The 15,780-nt window shown below is 40.0% G+C and overlaps 1 protein-coding gene across 3 annotated transcripts in view; it reads left to right on the top strand.

Moving 5' to 3' along the window:
- The first annotated feature begins 4,129 nt into the window (after positions 1 to 4,129).
- PCMTD1 (protein-L-isoaspartate (D-aspartate) O-methyltransferase domain containing 1) overlaps positions 4,130 to 15,780 on the top strand; it is an 81,189-nt gene continuing 69,538 nt past the window's right edge. For 2 of the 3 annotated variants that reach the window (XM_011994463.1, XM_011994461.1), the window contains exon 1: positions 4,130 to 4,389. The gene's annotated coding sequence lies outside the window, so the exon portion shown is untranslated. The remainder of the gene's footprint in view (positions 4,390 to 15,780) is intronic. The other variant, XM_011994462.1, reaches the window with a different exon arrangement.

Here is a 15,780-nt window from a genome sequence, read left to right as displayed (position 1 = left end):
AACACTACTATGGAGCAACAGCATTTTATTTGTACTCTTACTATTATGTCAAGGGTCACTTTCCACCTTCTATTATTTGAATGTAAGTTTATTAAGACAGAAGCTACATCATGTATTATTTCAATATCCTCAGTATCTATCACAGTGTCAGAAAATGTTTATTGAACTTTAACAGATTCTCTAAAAAATATTAAATTTTACATATACATTAAAAATACGTTTATCCAGTTTTGGTGCACTTAGTTTACAAGCAGAAGTTTTTCTTTTTCTCCACTCCATGATTTTTTTTTTTTTAAGCAGAATTTTTAATAAAGGAAAGTTATCTACATAGATCGAACACCATATAAGAGTAATTTTAATTTGTGAGTTAAAATTCACTTTTTGCTTACTGTAGACAATAAATTATAAATGCTTATTTTTCTAAAAGAAATTCATTTTGTTGATAATTTATATTTCCTTTGATTGGAAGGTTATCCTAGCATTGGAATCTATGTATTTGAGGGATTGTATGTGCAATTTAAGATACATTTAATCCTATTATTTGTCAAGTGAATATTCCAGAAATTACTGACCTTTTTAATACTGAAAATGATATCTGCCTGTGCAGACTACATCCAATTAGTAACTAACTCCTGGGCTCAAGTCATCCTCCCACCTCAGCTTCTGGAATAGCTGGGACTACAGGAATGCATCACCACACTCACGTATTTTTAAATTTTTTGTAGAGATGAGGTCTCACTATGTTGCTCAGGCTGATCTTGAAATCTTGTGACTTCTGAGCTCAAATGATTCTCCCTTCCTAAAGGACTGGGACTACAGTCGTGAGCCACTGTGCCTGGCCAAAGACAATTCTCTTTAAGAGAGAAAATACTTCTGTTTTCGCTTTTCTTTTTTCTTTCTTTTTTTTTTTGCAGGGGGAGGGGGATGGTGAGGTGGGGGAGGTGATGAATTTAACTGTACTGAAAATGGTATAAGGAAATCAAACTGCAGAAGAAAACAGTACCATATTTAGTCAGATTTTAGTTTTGGGTTTTCCCCAGACATTGCAGGCCAAATTAGAGTTATGATGAGGAAATCCTTTCAGTCCTCACGGACCAGACTTGGCTCTATAAAACATAATCAAGTCCCATTACACAACCTAGGTGTTAGGAAGCAACTACAGGTTTCAAGGTAGATCTGGGCAACACGCAGACACCTCCATTTCTGAGGCTGAAGGAAACATGCACCAGTGCTAACTGCCACACATATGAAAAATGTGAACTCCTAGCATGGTGAGAATAGCTGTATGCTGAATACCATTTAGTTTAGTAAGTAGTTATTTGTTGAATATCTTATGAATTCAAGTAACAGAGCACTTCTGATACAACAGTGCTTCGGCCTACATAGTATTCTGAAAGGAGTCCCAAATAGCTCAATTTTACTTTGGGTATTTTCTGCTTAATAAAAAAGTGAAGCAATCTGGTACGAAGAATTAAGTTATTACAGTGTTATTGCTGTTGTAAGGACCAAACCTACTGCAACAACGTATCAAGAACTCTAGGAATAAATTGTGTGTGGGCTATCTAAATTTATCAAAGTCTAAATAAATCTCTAAATGATTCTAGATGATAATTTAAAATTTAAATTACTCATTCAACAAATGCAGAGTATCAATGTTGTAGCAGCCACTGTATCAGGCCCTGGAGAGAAATAGTGAGCATACTGGGTATGTGCTCAACTTTCATGACTACAATTTAGTAGGAACACACACAAGAAGCCGGGCGCGGCGGCTCATGCCTGTAATCCGAACACTTTGGGAGGCCAAGGCAGGTGGATCACTTGAGATCAGGAGTTGGAGGCCAGCCTGGCCAACATGGCAAAACCTCATCTCTACTAAAACTACAAAGCTTAGCAGGGCGTGGCGGTGCGCTCTTGTGATCCTAGCTACTTGGGAGGCTGAGGCAGGAGAACTGCTTGAACCCGGGAGGCAGAGGTTGCAGTGAGCAGAGATCACACCACTGCACTGCAGCCTGGGCAACAGAGCAAAAGACTCTGTCTCTTTAAAAAAAAAAAAAAAAAAGTAAATTATGTGTGTAAGGTATGGAGGCATAATCAGAAAAGATGTGAAGGTGGAGATGGGGTGTGCCTACCACAGGAAAATTACAGAGTTGATAGAGTGCTTTACTTGCTGTTCAACTACTCACCCACAAGAGTAGCACTTGGTCTTGTTTATTAAGACCTTATTTAAAAAATGACCCGTGTTTAACTTCACAGCGGCAGACAAGAAAAAAGGTCTAGAACCCTGAAAAATTCCCATAGCAGAAGGAAGAAAGTAAAGGAAAATATGTTTTTAAAAAATGTAGAGAAAACAGGGGAAAAGGCTGTAAGAGCTGTTTAATCATCTTAGCTATTTTCCTTATTACCATTTGTACTTTTTTTGTTTATGGTAAGATGTTTTCATGTGCCAAAATTTCTGCTTGGACTAGCAGAAAACTCATCCTGTAAGATTGTTATATGATCCCATAACGGTTAGGAGTGCCCTGGGTCCAGGCAGAAATCCAAAGATGGAGCTAATACGTGTGACCCGCAGCTCTACTTCAGAATGCAGATGGACAGATATTTTGAACAGTTCGGAGCTCAATGTCCACTGAATATGCACTCATACTTAAATAAAGTGAAGCTTTTGAGTTAAATGGCAGACTGCCTCAGCAACAATTTTGCTCTTGTTTTCAAGTTCTTATTTCGTGATTTGAAGCTTTTGACCTTGCTAGCATGTTCTTTCTGAACGCTTTTGCAGATGGTTGGTTATGGTGGGAAGCAGTAGTCCTAGCGTAAAGACGTTCTAATTCTAACTTACCTTGGGTAACCTATAAGGACAGCTTACATTTACTCTCCTATTTGAAAATCAAAACCCAACAGAATTCACATGATGGAAGCAAATCATGCCACAACCTACTATTAGAGACTGGAGAGAAACGCACAAAGATTAATGAACAAGAAAGAAAAACACTTCAAAAATTACAGTATTTGGAAAAGACATGCCTTTATGTACACTAAAACTAATTGAAAAAAATTAAATGCAGTTTGCTAGGAGTCTTACAAGTACGAACAGCATGTTCACTGCTTAGGATCCTTAGTGGCAGTGTTTACCCGGCTCGCCTGCCCCTATGTCTCCTTTCCTCTTCTTGACTTTTTTTTTTTCTTGAGATGGAGTTTCGCTCTTGTCGCCCAGGCTGGAGTGCAATGGTGCCACCTCAGCACTGCAACCTCCCACTCCCACGTTCAAGAGGTTCTCCTGCCTCAGCCTCTCGAGTTGCTGGGACTACAGGTGCGTGCCACCAAACCCGGCTAATTTTTGTATTTTCAGTAGAGACAGGGTTTCACCATGTAGGCCTAGGCCAGGCTGGTCTTGAACTCTTGACCTCAGGGGAACCGCCACCCCCCTCTCAGCCTCCCAAAGTGCTGGGATTACAGGAGTGAGGCACTCCGTCCGGCTCTCTTCTCGACTTTCCATCCCTCCTCCTCAACACCCTTTCCTTCTGGAAATGGGTTTTGGGGTGGTTAACCAAGCCCAGGGAAACTTGCGTGGCCCAGCATCTTCCGTCCGCTGCAGGAGAAGCACACGCCTCAGCCCCGGGTCAGCAAGACGCGAGAAGGCGGCCACTCCGGGCGTCCCCGAGCTGAGGCCCGCGGTCGCCTGACAGGTAGGGCGGGGGACAGGCGGCGGGAGTGCATACGGTGGGCGCTGGGGGGAACTTCTGGACGCCAAGGCGCCACTAAAAAACAGCACAGTCTTGAGCCTTCGCTCTTCACCTAAGCCAGTGAGCGCCCTCCGCAAAGTCTCTGTGGCGGTAACCATTGGGGGTTCGCCTCCAAACCCAGGAATACACCTCAAAAACGCTCCCACACCGTAAGACACTGTCCTTCAACACAAAGGACACCCTGTGTCTAGTCCCCGACACTACGTAGCTCTGAGACCACCGAAAGCCAGAACCCCCGCGCTGATACGCGAACGTGGAAATGGGGGTGGAGAGGCGAGGTGGAGGCCACGCTCTCGCGGGATCTCCCCTACAGCCGTCGTCTTCTGGCCCGCCAAGGCCTCGCGTTGTTTGGGCTTGGGGGGTGGAGCGAGCCCTGAGGGGGCGGGGCCAGATGGGGGCGTCTCCCGGCCTTGTTGACTTTGGCGTCCGCGGGGAGCTGCCCCAGTGCCCGTGACTCTCTGCGCATGCTCTGTCTCCGGCGGCTCCGGAGGCCGGGACGCTCTGGCTGCTCCAGTCGCGGGTCCGGGCCCCGCCTCTCCACTCGGCGGTAGTGTCCGTGTTGTTGTTATTGTGGTGGTGGCGGCGTCTGGCTGCTGCGGACCCCGCCGAGTCCTAGCGTCTGGCCTGCGCGCCGTTGCCCGCGCCACAGGTAACGCTGCCGCCAGCGGGGGCTCGGGGTCGTGGGGTGTGCGCGTCCCGCGTGCTGTGGCCGGGCGGGCGACTGGGATACGCTCGGAGGCTAGCGAGCCACGGGGACGGCAGCCGAGAGTCGGGGGCAGGGGGACCTAAGGACAGGTAGGTCGGGGGCCGGGATACGGAGGGGCTGCGGGGCAGGTTGAGGGAGGGACGGACCCGGGGCAGAGGACTCGGGAGGTCGGAGAGTCGAAAGGGGCCCAGCGAAGCCTGGAGGTCTGGAGCCGGGGTCCCTGGGGCCGGGAAGGTCGGGGGCCCGAGGGAGGCCGGGGCGCCGCGTCGTCAGGCCCGTCCTTCGGCTCTGACCTGGGCTTGGGGACCAGAGTCCCCAGGCTGGCGTCGTGAGATGCACGCGGGCGCCTTAGGGCCGTTTTGGATCCGCCCAGTGACTTCTGTTGTTTTGGTTTTGGAGGAAGAGAATCCAATCTACGTAGGCTCGGGGAAGCCTCGGGTGCTGGGAGGGGACTGAGAGGTTATAGCAGGCGCCCAGGGCTCTTTTTGTGTTTGTGAGCGTCTACTACCGTTCAGGAGAAGTGCTGTGCCCGCGTTTTGCTTGGGCGATTTCAGACACCGGCATGGAGAGGACCCACGGGGAGAACCCGAGGGAGTAATTTTGCAAATCCAAGATTTTTTGGAACTTCTCTAATTTTGTTTTCGTGTGTGCTCTTTTTAGAATCGAGAAACTAGAGCTATATTTTTAACATTACAAATCAGAAGAATGTGCTAGGGAGGAAAAAGTACGCGTTTAGCAGTGTTTTTCCCCCATTTATCATTTTTTAATTACAAAAGTACTGCGTGCTCTTTGAGAAAAAGTGAAGCAGCCAAACAATGAAGAAACCTGCCCTCTCTCGAGCCCTTTGCCCCATATTTCCCCTTCTTACTACCTAGGTTAGCCACTCGCCAAGTGTGGTGGGTAGTTATTCAGAATTTTTTTTTCTGTGCATTTAATGAGTGTGCTTTAGAAACAAGATTGGGATCATATATAGTACAGTATAACGTTTTATTAGCCAACAATGCATCATGGATATTCCTCCATTTTATTACTCGCCTCATTCTTTTTGAAAACATTATTACTATGTATTAGAGAATCCAATCTACGTAGGCTCGGGGAAGGCTTTTCTTTATTGTTAAACATGGTTGCCAAGTTTTCAGTAATCAGTAGCTTTGAAAAGGGCTACAAGCCAATATTTTGAAACAGTGTGGCAAAACTTTCAGAATGTCGGAGGCCCGACGAGATTACTTTCGTATTAAGCAGATTGAGTAATAATGTTTACATACTGCTTAATGGTAGTTTACATAAGGCTGGATGACTCCATAAAACATAAGATTGCTGAATTAGTTTACTTTTTTTTTTGAGTTCATATTTTCGAAGTAAATTTTAATTCCATATGGTCAGTTGAACACTTGTAATTACTTTAACATGAAGTAGCTAATATGTGAAGGAAAGGTAAGGTAGGAAAGGTAGAAAGCTAGTGGCCCTAGCCTGAGACAAAAAAAAAGCAACGGGGATTAAATATTTTGGTAAGTAAGCCATAGGGAGTAAACTGGAAGTGGAAGGGTGATACTGCACTGCCTACTATTAAGTAAGACAGAAATATAGGTAATCCCCATTGTATGCTGTATTTCTGTGTGCAGAAGAGCTGGAGGCTTTGTTAATTTAATCACTAGCCTGTATTTATTAAAAATGTACTGTGTGTTCATCTTGGTGCTAGCTTCCAGGGAAAGAACAACTGAGGAAGATAATCACGAACAACGTCAGGTTCTAAACATGCATAGCCTGAAATTTTAAGCCAAATTGTGTATTTTATTATTTAGAAACTGCTTGAAAGGAATAAAATATATCCGTGACATTTTAGTTATTTTTGGTGATAATATGCTCATATATTTCTCATAACAACAACATAACTGGCATTCTATAGAGTAACAACATAATATGCTCATATATTTCTCATAACAACAACAACATAACTTCTCATTCTATAGAGTAATAAACAGAAGCTTTGAGAGAGAAAACTGCTCAAGATCCCACTGCCCCCTTTTTTTTGTGTGTGTGTAATAGTGCGTGTTTATATTCGGGAGTACTTAATCCAAGAACCTGTGTTTTCTGCTCTTGTTTTACCTCCTGTGAATGAAAACTGCCTTATAAAATTATTGCCCTTACGGTTTTTTCAGCTTTCTCTGAAATGTTCCTTACAAAATAACTACATGAATATAATCACATGCATTTAAAATAGTCTAGAGAATATAGTGTGAAACGATAATGGTATTTTTTTAGATGAGGGTTCTGGTGGCATATTACTAAAATTTTAAACTCCTTGATCTTATGCTGTTAACCAAGAAGATGGGGATTTGTGTTACTTTAGACACTGCTGGGTGCCATGGTAAATTGGGATATTATTGTAAATTGTAGCTCTCAGCTGCATATTCCTTACAAACTCAGAAGGATAATCTCACATCAGTAAACATTTTTATGAATGTAGTTGAACTTGTAAACTAATGTGCTAGAAAGAATACCAAGAGGGCCCTTAAAAAGTCTAAAAAGATTAAAAGTTACTTATATCATTCTTGGTATTTAAAAATGTTTGGTAGTCCCTTAAAATGCGTAATGACAGGCATAATATTGTGGTTTATTAATCTTTTTTCATTTTCCATTAGATGTGGCAACTACATAGTTGGAAGAAATGTGGTGGCCGGGCGTGGTGGCTCATGCTTGTAATCCTAGCACTTTGGGAGGCCGAGGCAGGTGGATCATCTGAGGTCAGGAGTTCGACTCCAACCTGGCCAACATGGTGAAACCCGTCTCTACTAAAAATACAAAAATTAGCTGAGTGTGGTGGTGGGCACCTGTAATTCCAGCTACTCGGGAGGCTGAGGCAGGAGAGTTGCTTGAACCTGGGAGTCGGAGTTGCAGTGAGCCAAGATCGCCCCACTTCACTCCAGCTTGGGCAAAAGAGTGAGATTCTGTCTCAAAAATAAATAAATAAATAAATAAATGGGACAAATACTAAAATTAATAAAGCATGGTCAGTTGTAGTCTGTATTTGAGAAGAAACCAAAATATAGGAAAAGCTTTGACATTGTACTGGCAATTGTTAAGGATGGTAATTGGATTCATACCTAAGTGGCGTATCTGCCATTGATTATCTCTCGGTAACTTAACATTGGATGTTGGATGTGAGTGGGTTTTATAGTTAGGTGACACAGAAATATTTCAGCCCCCTAAAGACGCTTTTAGAATATGGTAAGGTTTTTCAGCTGTTGAAGTGGGGAAGGGTTGGGAATTGAACACTATGTGTATGTATATTCGCAAAAATTAATGAGAGATATTGCTGATGGGAAGAAATAGCGTATTTTCCAATTTAACCTGAAAATCCTTTTTGAAACATATATGCACGGGTAGCCAGAAATAAATCAACTTTATGTCTTGATACAAGACATGCATCATGTATGATTTCTAGAGCTTAAAATATTCTTGGGTCTTAAACACTAATTTGCATAAAACACTCTTCTGTGTTTTCTACTGAGCACTCTTCCGTAACTTGCAGACTCTTAAAAACCTTTTATGATAATCATATTATCAATTGGTGAAGTCAGTTCAGTTTATAATCTAAAGTTATAATGAGCATTGAAAGAACTGCAGAATGTGAAATGCTGTGAAGGTCTGTCTTGGTGACTTTCACAAACTGGCACCTCCAACTCACCCTTCTTGGGGCCTTTGTTCATTTTTCTCTCTCACTTCCTGAATTTCAGATAGGTGTTGCCTTTAGGTGTTACCTTAGGTTTAGTTCTTTTCCTTTTTGGAATTCGTTCTCTCCTTTGGCAATCCCACACAGATCCATGGTTTCAACTGCTCATTCCCCACACCCTCTTTGCTGAGGCTTCCAATTCTGTATCATCGGCCTTATTTTAATTACTAAGCTTCAGATTTACCAACGTTGTTCTCCCTGATCAACTTAGTAGCTGTAATTTTGTAATCTTGAATCAGTAGATTCAGAATTAAACTTCTTTTGCAAGCCTGATTCTTCTTCCTTGTTTATATTAATGACCTTAGCATTTTCTTAGTCATCTAGACTCAAAATCAAAAGGTCATCCTTGTTTCTTCTCTCTCTCTTTTTCTTAGAATTTTTTTTTTTGGTCATTTTACTGCATTATGGTTCCTGATTTCCCTTATCTTTTTTCAATTCTTCCAGTAGTCATATACACAACAAGAGACATTAATCTCTTGGTTTGCCATTCATTGTGAATACTGCTTATTAATTGTCCTAAATGTAGTCCTGATCAGGTTCCCTGCCTGATGACAAGCAAACAAAACAAATTCACTTGGGTGTTTTTATGTCAGTCAATGTGCTGAATCCTTTGTTCTCATGTGGTCATTATAATTTATATTATCCCCATTCTACAGGTGAAGAAATTGGAACTTCATGATCTTGAAGGAGTTGTTAGTAGGTAGAAGAGCTGGAATTTGAATCCCAACATGTCTTCTTGCAAGTCTGTGTTCTTGACCACTGTGCCTCTGCCGAGTGGCTCCTGATCCACTCTGGAAGAAAGCCCGAGTTCCTCAGTGTTCCCTTTTGACTTCAGTGCCCCTTTCAAAACTTACTTCTTGTTTTAGTTAAACTTTAAGTTACATTCTTTATGTTCCAGCAGCTGTTCCAAAAAGAATGTAAACTTCAGTTTTACTTTACTTTTTTTGTTTCTCATGCATTTCCATTTCTTGGAATTTTTTTCTTTCTCCCATCTCTGCCTTTAGGAGTCCTCCATGTAAAAGTCTAGTTTATACAGCGTACACTATATTTCCCTAGAGCCCCCACCTCCCAGTCTGTGTAGTATAGTAGTAAAATCTCCTGCACATTCATACAGCTGTTTAACCTATGATGATACTTTTTACTCTAAATTTGTTTTGAGTACTCTAACAGTTGTAATTGGATTATATAAGATACTTGAAGCACAAACTATGTCTTACTGTTCCTTGTGTCTTGTGCTCAGGAAGTATGGGCAAATAAGTATGAAAATGATCCCTGGTAAACTACCCCTTTCAATGGTATTTAAGCAGTATATTTGATTTTAGTTTCTCTCTGTGTCTCTCTCTCTCGTTCTCTCTCACACACACACGCACTAGCTTGTTAGAATTTTTAATTGTGTGTGTCCATAACAGAACTAAATTTCTTGTGGGCTATCATGAATTCTTTGTTTTCAGATTATAAGGTAATTATGTTGTTTATTTAAGACAGATCAGTGTTGTTTTTCTGTGTGCACATATCCTTTCTTGGTACTGTATATAAATTAAAAAAAAAATGATTTACCATGTGAATTATTTTCCATGCTGTTGAGTCAGACAAGTTTTCTAATGAGTGCAATATTCTCATAAACTCTCTGATCTTATAGTTTCTTTAAGCTTACATAGATGTAAAAGATGGAGTACAACTCTGTCTATATTTTAGTATTGTTTTATTTCTTTTGGTGATATCAGGAAGCTCCAGTTGTACAATCAGCTGAAATGCCCTCACACAGGTTATACATAATTCTTACATTGCTGAAGAGTTCATATGAAATTTCAGACTTTCTTAAAATCTATCGATATTAATGGTTGTCATGCAGAAGTTACAGTTTTTTCTTGTATCTGCCATTGCGCCCTGTATTGTTTATAGTTTAGCTAACTAATAAGTGATTATTCTTGCTTTATAAAGTAAAAATATACTTCTGTTAGGAATTGTGAATGTAGGATATCTTGGTGATGGGAAGAGACGTTTTCTTTTTGGAATGTTAAAATGCATGCTCATAAAGGAATGAGACTGATTCTCAGACTAATCCGTTTGTAGTCTACCTGCCTTTAGCTTCATAAAATATTAATCATAAATATTTCTTTGAAGATACAAGTTGTAAGCGAGTTTAAAATAATCCACTGACTTTAAAAATAGGTAATATAGTCACATGTTTCAAATTTTAAGTGATACAAAAATATATGAACTGAAAATGTGTCTTCAACAGCCTCCCATTTTCCCCCTGGAAAGTAGTCATTTATCTCTAGAATGATATAATAGAAACTATTATTTTATTTGTATGTACAAAGAAATATGAATAAATTTCTTTTTCTTTCCACTTACATAAAGATGAGAGACACTGCTGTTTTTTCACTTGGATTTTCACATGACAGTGAGGAGATAAAGAACTACTTCATTCTTAAAAAAAATTTCAGCCTCAGAGTATATTATATGTAGTTACAGCTGTAGATTGTATATCAATTATAATTGATTTAACTATATTCCCTACTAATGAGCATTTAGTTTCCGACTATTACAACCATTGTGACAACACTTTGAAGGAAGAAAAGTAAAAAGTAGGTGGTCTTTCCTTGTAGGGGAAAATAAAGTTTGAAAGCTGAAATGGGCTTTTTGGTTCCTTTTCTGACCTGATGATTAGTGTGTAAGTGAATAGAGAGAACTATGGGGTTATGTGAAGACATTTGCTAGAATCCATAATTAACAGTTGAGTTGGAAGAGTTGGGATGGTAGTGGTGATGGGTAGCAGCTGCCATGACAAATGATCCACTCTGGGCAAGGGTCAGCCCTGCATGTATTAGCTGTTCAGTGTTTAGAAAGGATACCTGGTATCTGGAGTTTGGTGTCTGCATCTATAGCCTATGCTGGTATATTTAACGTAGGAAACCTATTCAGGGGTTGAATTTAGATCCCTTTGTGTCATCTAGAAGGAAATGTCGTGGCTTGCAATATTTTATGTGGTCATTAATCTTTTTATTGAAAAATGATTGTATATACAGAAATAAGATTTAAATTACTAAATTAAATGAAGTTAAACAAGCAGGCCCCCATCATGCGTGTCTGCTCCTCATGGTTTGCTGAGGTAATGGTTTTTTGACAGTTTGGTATGAATCCTTTCGGACTTACATATAAACAGAAACAGTATATTCATGCATATTAAAAATGTCAGTCAGAATTCTATTGAATAGCAAGTAAATGGAATGAATGTAAAAGTCAGAATCTTTAACAAGAGAAGAAGGTGTTGGTGGGATACCAGGTAAATATATAGTGAAAATTCCTTTAGATCCAAGGGGGCTGTAAATACACACTGTTATTGTGTAAACAGTACTACCTATTTAGCCTGTGTAGCTAGTTTTAGCAGGTATTTCTGCAGATCATTTAAGGTTTCTCAAGCTATATATATATATATGTATTTTTTTAAATAGTGGCATATAATTTATTGAATAATGATATATTCTCTTTATTTTCCAGACATTCTATGCTAAATTTGGGATTTGAGTGTTTTTTTTTTTTGGCTTTTTTTGAGACAGGGTCTTGCTGTGTCACCCAACCTGGAGTGCAGTAGTGCGATCTCGGCTCACTGCAACCTCCACCTCCTGACCTCGAGCAATCCTCCCACCTCAACCTCCCCAGTAGCTGGGATTACAGGCGTGTGCCACTATGCTTGGCTAATGTGTTTTGTTTCTTTCATTTTTTGTAGAGATAGGCATCTCAGTGTGTTGCCCAGGCTTGTCTCAAAACTCGTGGGCTCAAGCCATCCTCCTGCCTTGTCCTCCCAAAGTGGATTAGAGGAGTGAGCCACCTTGCCTGACCTCATGTCATTTATTTTTAGGGTGGTATGTATATGCTGCCTACGTTCATATGGTTTAGATTTATTTTTAACAGTGGTTCATTTGCACTGACCCATTTCTGAGCTCCTGTGATTCTCTCTTTGGTCAATTATACTTTCCTAGATATTGTGAACATAATAAGTAAAAGCTCATTTATTTGATTTTGCTTTTTTCCCTGTATAACAGCAGTAGAAATTTATTGTGGAAAGACTAGAAAATACGGATAAAGAAAAGGAGAAACAGGTTAACAGGGATGTTATCATCTAGGGCTTGTATGGTTTTTAATTCTGAGGGAACTCTGTGTTAAATGAAAACACCACGAGAAATGTCCAGCTTTATGTCTTGCTGCCATATAAGGCAGATGCATTTGGTGATAGAAGAATGGAAAATGTGAGTGCTTGCATTTTCTCTGGCCTGGTTGCATCTGTGCTAGGAAGTGGTGCTTTAAGTAACCAAGGTTGTGGTAAGGCCTTGGCTTAACATTGTTAGGGGATGTCTACATTTGTACAGCCAAGCACATGGGTGTTTAGGTATTGGTTATGGGAGCCACAGGTGTGCTGGTGGGTGGATCAGTCAGTGCGTCTCTGTCACTGCTATTGCTTAAGTAGTATAGAGGTTTTGTTCTGATTACATATCATTATATCTTTGTAGTCCATATTTAAAATATTGGGCCTTGAATAGAAGGAACTATTTAGAAATGTCATAGCTCAAAAAGCAAATGCAAAACAGTCTTTGTTTTAGAAGGATGGTTTATCTCTGTTACTCCTGTAAGTCTTGGTATTCTAAGTTTTCATGTTTTCATTATAGGCTCTTGGTGGCTAGAGCAGATTTAAAATTTTCTGGTCAGTCTTCATACTCAACTGTATAAGAACAAATTTTGGAACATGCAAAGGCAGCCACTCTAATTTTAGTTTCAAGGAAAAGCCTACCAGTGTTCTATACTGATTTAACATGCATTGTAAATCCCATTGTGAAAGAATTATTTTAAATGCATCTAAACCATTTTAATGGGCTTGACTTTTCCCTGTAAATAGAGTAATTTGCAGCTTTATTTTTTTTATGAACCAGAGAAATTAGAAATGGAAAGATTTAGGCATTTCTACAATGATCTATATAAATATCTGTGAATTATAACCATTCATGCAGTTGATTTGGCTTTAAAGGAAAGGGAGGTAATCCCCTTGGACTTAAAGTAGTTTAATTACCTCATTATTTATGACAAAAGGGCTTTATATAAGCTTTTTTTGTTGTTGTTGTTGTTAAGGACTTGTTCAGTTATCACTGTCAAGTAATCACTGGTTTTATTGTATCTAGGCAGCACTTAATAAAATTAATTCACTTCACACTAATATATGTATGTGTATACATGTATGTGTATGTGTATACGCTAATATATATATGCGTTTATATTCACATAGAATATAATATAAATGGCATTCCCTGTACTGCTTCAGGAAAACTGACACTTTCTGTGGGAATGGTGCTTCCTGGCATTTTGTAGTCAGCATGAGACCCTGTTAAATTTGATACTTTTCACATTTTCATGTAACTTTGCGTCTTGTCAAAGAGGTAGGAAAGTACTATTATTCCTATTTTATAGATGCATGAGCTAAAATTCAAAGTGACTTCGATTTCCTCATCTGCTTTATTTTCTATAAAATGGTGGTATCAGACTCAGCAGTCAACATTGTTAAAAGAAATAGTGTTTAATGTGAGATAGATCTAGAACTAAACCCCAGTTTTGCCTCCTCCTAGCTGTAAAAGGTTAAGAAAGTTATTTAATCCCTTTCTTTTGTTTCGCATCCTTAAAAGTAATGCTGTTACAAAAAATTTTATGAAGACTGAAATGTGTTAATATACTTAAAACACCTCAAAGCTTTATGCTGTAAGTGCTTAATTAATGGTAGTTGCACTAATAATCAGTAATAAAAGTTATATATTATTTTGTGAGTCATATGCTACTTTTCAGAGATTATGAGATCAATTAACACTTGACAGAAAGTGACGAACCTAACCTAGAAGCAATATCCACTTTCAGTAGAGGCCAAACTTGGACTTATAACCTCATGGTCTCTTACCAATATTGTAGGTAGTGAGTGAGGAGTTAACAATAACAACAAAAGGCCTAGGAAAAGCAAGGAGAATGTGTCCTATATAGTCAGGGACAGACTGTGGAGTCACATTAGACGCAACATAGTTGTGTGTAAATAAAGCAGATTTGAATCATCTAGTCACACAAAAAAGAAACGAGAAATTACTGCAGTGAGAGAGCAAAGCAATTCCAGATGGTGGAATGCTTTTACTGTGTGTGTTGGTCTCTGAGGTGCTCCTGGCATACCATTATCATAATATTCCTCATAATGACCCTGAGCCACTAAGAAGTGGTTGAGGTATGCTGGGTATTTCGCTAAGACTATAGAACTGATACACTATATAAAGACTTTCGTTAGTTTGTTTTTAATCTTTGGATCTTAAAGGAGTATTTTTCAGTTACCAGTAACGTTAATTTGTTTTACTCGGTGCTAGATAAAAATTATTAAATTTTTAAGAATCAAATGAAATATGTACATTATTTCATTTGATTCTTAAAACTAAGGTAGGGCATAGAAAGGTTAATGGCCAATGGTAAAATAAAGGCTATGAGTTCGGACTTTCATGAATATGTTTGATTCTGGATCTCTTTCTCATTGTTACCCCAAAGCTTATTTATAAAGGTCAGGGCCTGCTGATTTCTTTTCATACCCTGTAGTGCCTTCTACTGTGGGAGCATTAAAAAAAATCACATCCTGCTCCTAAATGTGTTAATATTTTGTTATCTAGTGTATCTTCACATTCATTTTTTTGTGATACACAAGAGTCATTTACCTGCAGGGGAATCTGTTTTTAAAAGGATGCCCCAGGCCGGGCGCGGTGGCTCAAGCCTGTAATCCCAGCACTTTGGGAGGCGGAGACGGGTGGATCACGAGGTCAGGAGATCGAGACCATCCTGGCTAACCCGGTGAAACCCCATCTCTACTAAAAAATACAAAAAAACTAGCCAGGCGAGGTGGCGGGCACCTGTAGTCTCAGCTACTCGGGAGGCTGAGGCAGAAGCATGGCGTAAACCCGGGAGGCGGAGCTTGCAGTGAGCCAAGATCCGGCCACTGCACTCCAGCCTGGGCAACAGAGCGAGCCTCTATCTCAAAAAAAAAAAAAAAAAAGGATGCTCCCTCTTGAGGCCCAACCTGGAATCCTCCTGCATTGAAGTGACAGTTTTGAATCTACTACTATATCCTGTTGGATGCCAACAGCTAAGAAAAGGTATGGACCATCATATACAGGGTCTTACTCTATTGAACTGAACTTCTGTAAGCACTCAGAATGAATCTGTATGGTAGCTTTCTACTATCCTAAAAGTAAGGTCAGGAATTAGGAATGAACTGTAAACAGTTTTAAACTTGAAGTTTATATTTAGGCACAGTTTCTTCTAATAGAGTAAGATACTAGAAATTATGAAAACTTGACCGGGCGTGATGGCTTATGCCTGTAGTCCCAGCACTTTGGGAGGCCAAGGTGGGCGGATCACAAGGTCAAGAGATCGAGACCATCCTGGCCAACATGGTGAAACCCTGTCTCTATTAAAGATACAAGAAAATTAGCTGAGTGTGATGGCGCTGAGTGTGGTAGCTGTAATTCAGCTACTTGAGAGACTGAGGCAGGAGAATCGCTTGAACCCAGGAGACAGAGGTTGCAGTGAGC

Source organism: Mandrillus leucophaeus, unplaced genomic scaffold (genome assembly GCF_000951045.1).
Source record: "Mandrillus leucophaeus isolate KB7577 unplaced genomic scaffold, Mleu.le_1.0 Scaffold458, whole genome shotgun sequence".
NCBI lineage: Eukaryota > Metazoa > Chordata > Mammalia > Primates > Cercopithecidae > Mandrillus > Mandrillus leucophaeus.
This window is presented reverse-complemented; position numbering and strand designations above follow the sequence as displayed.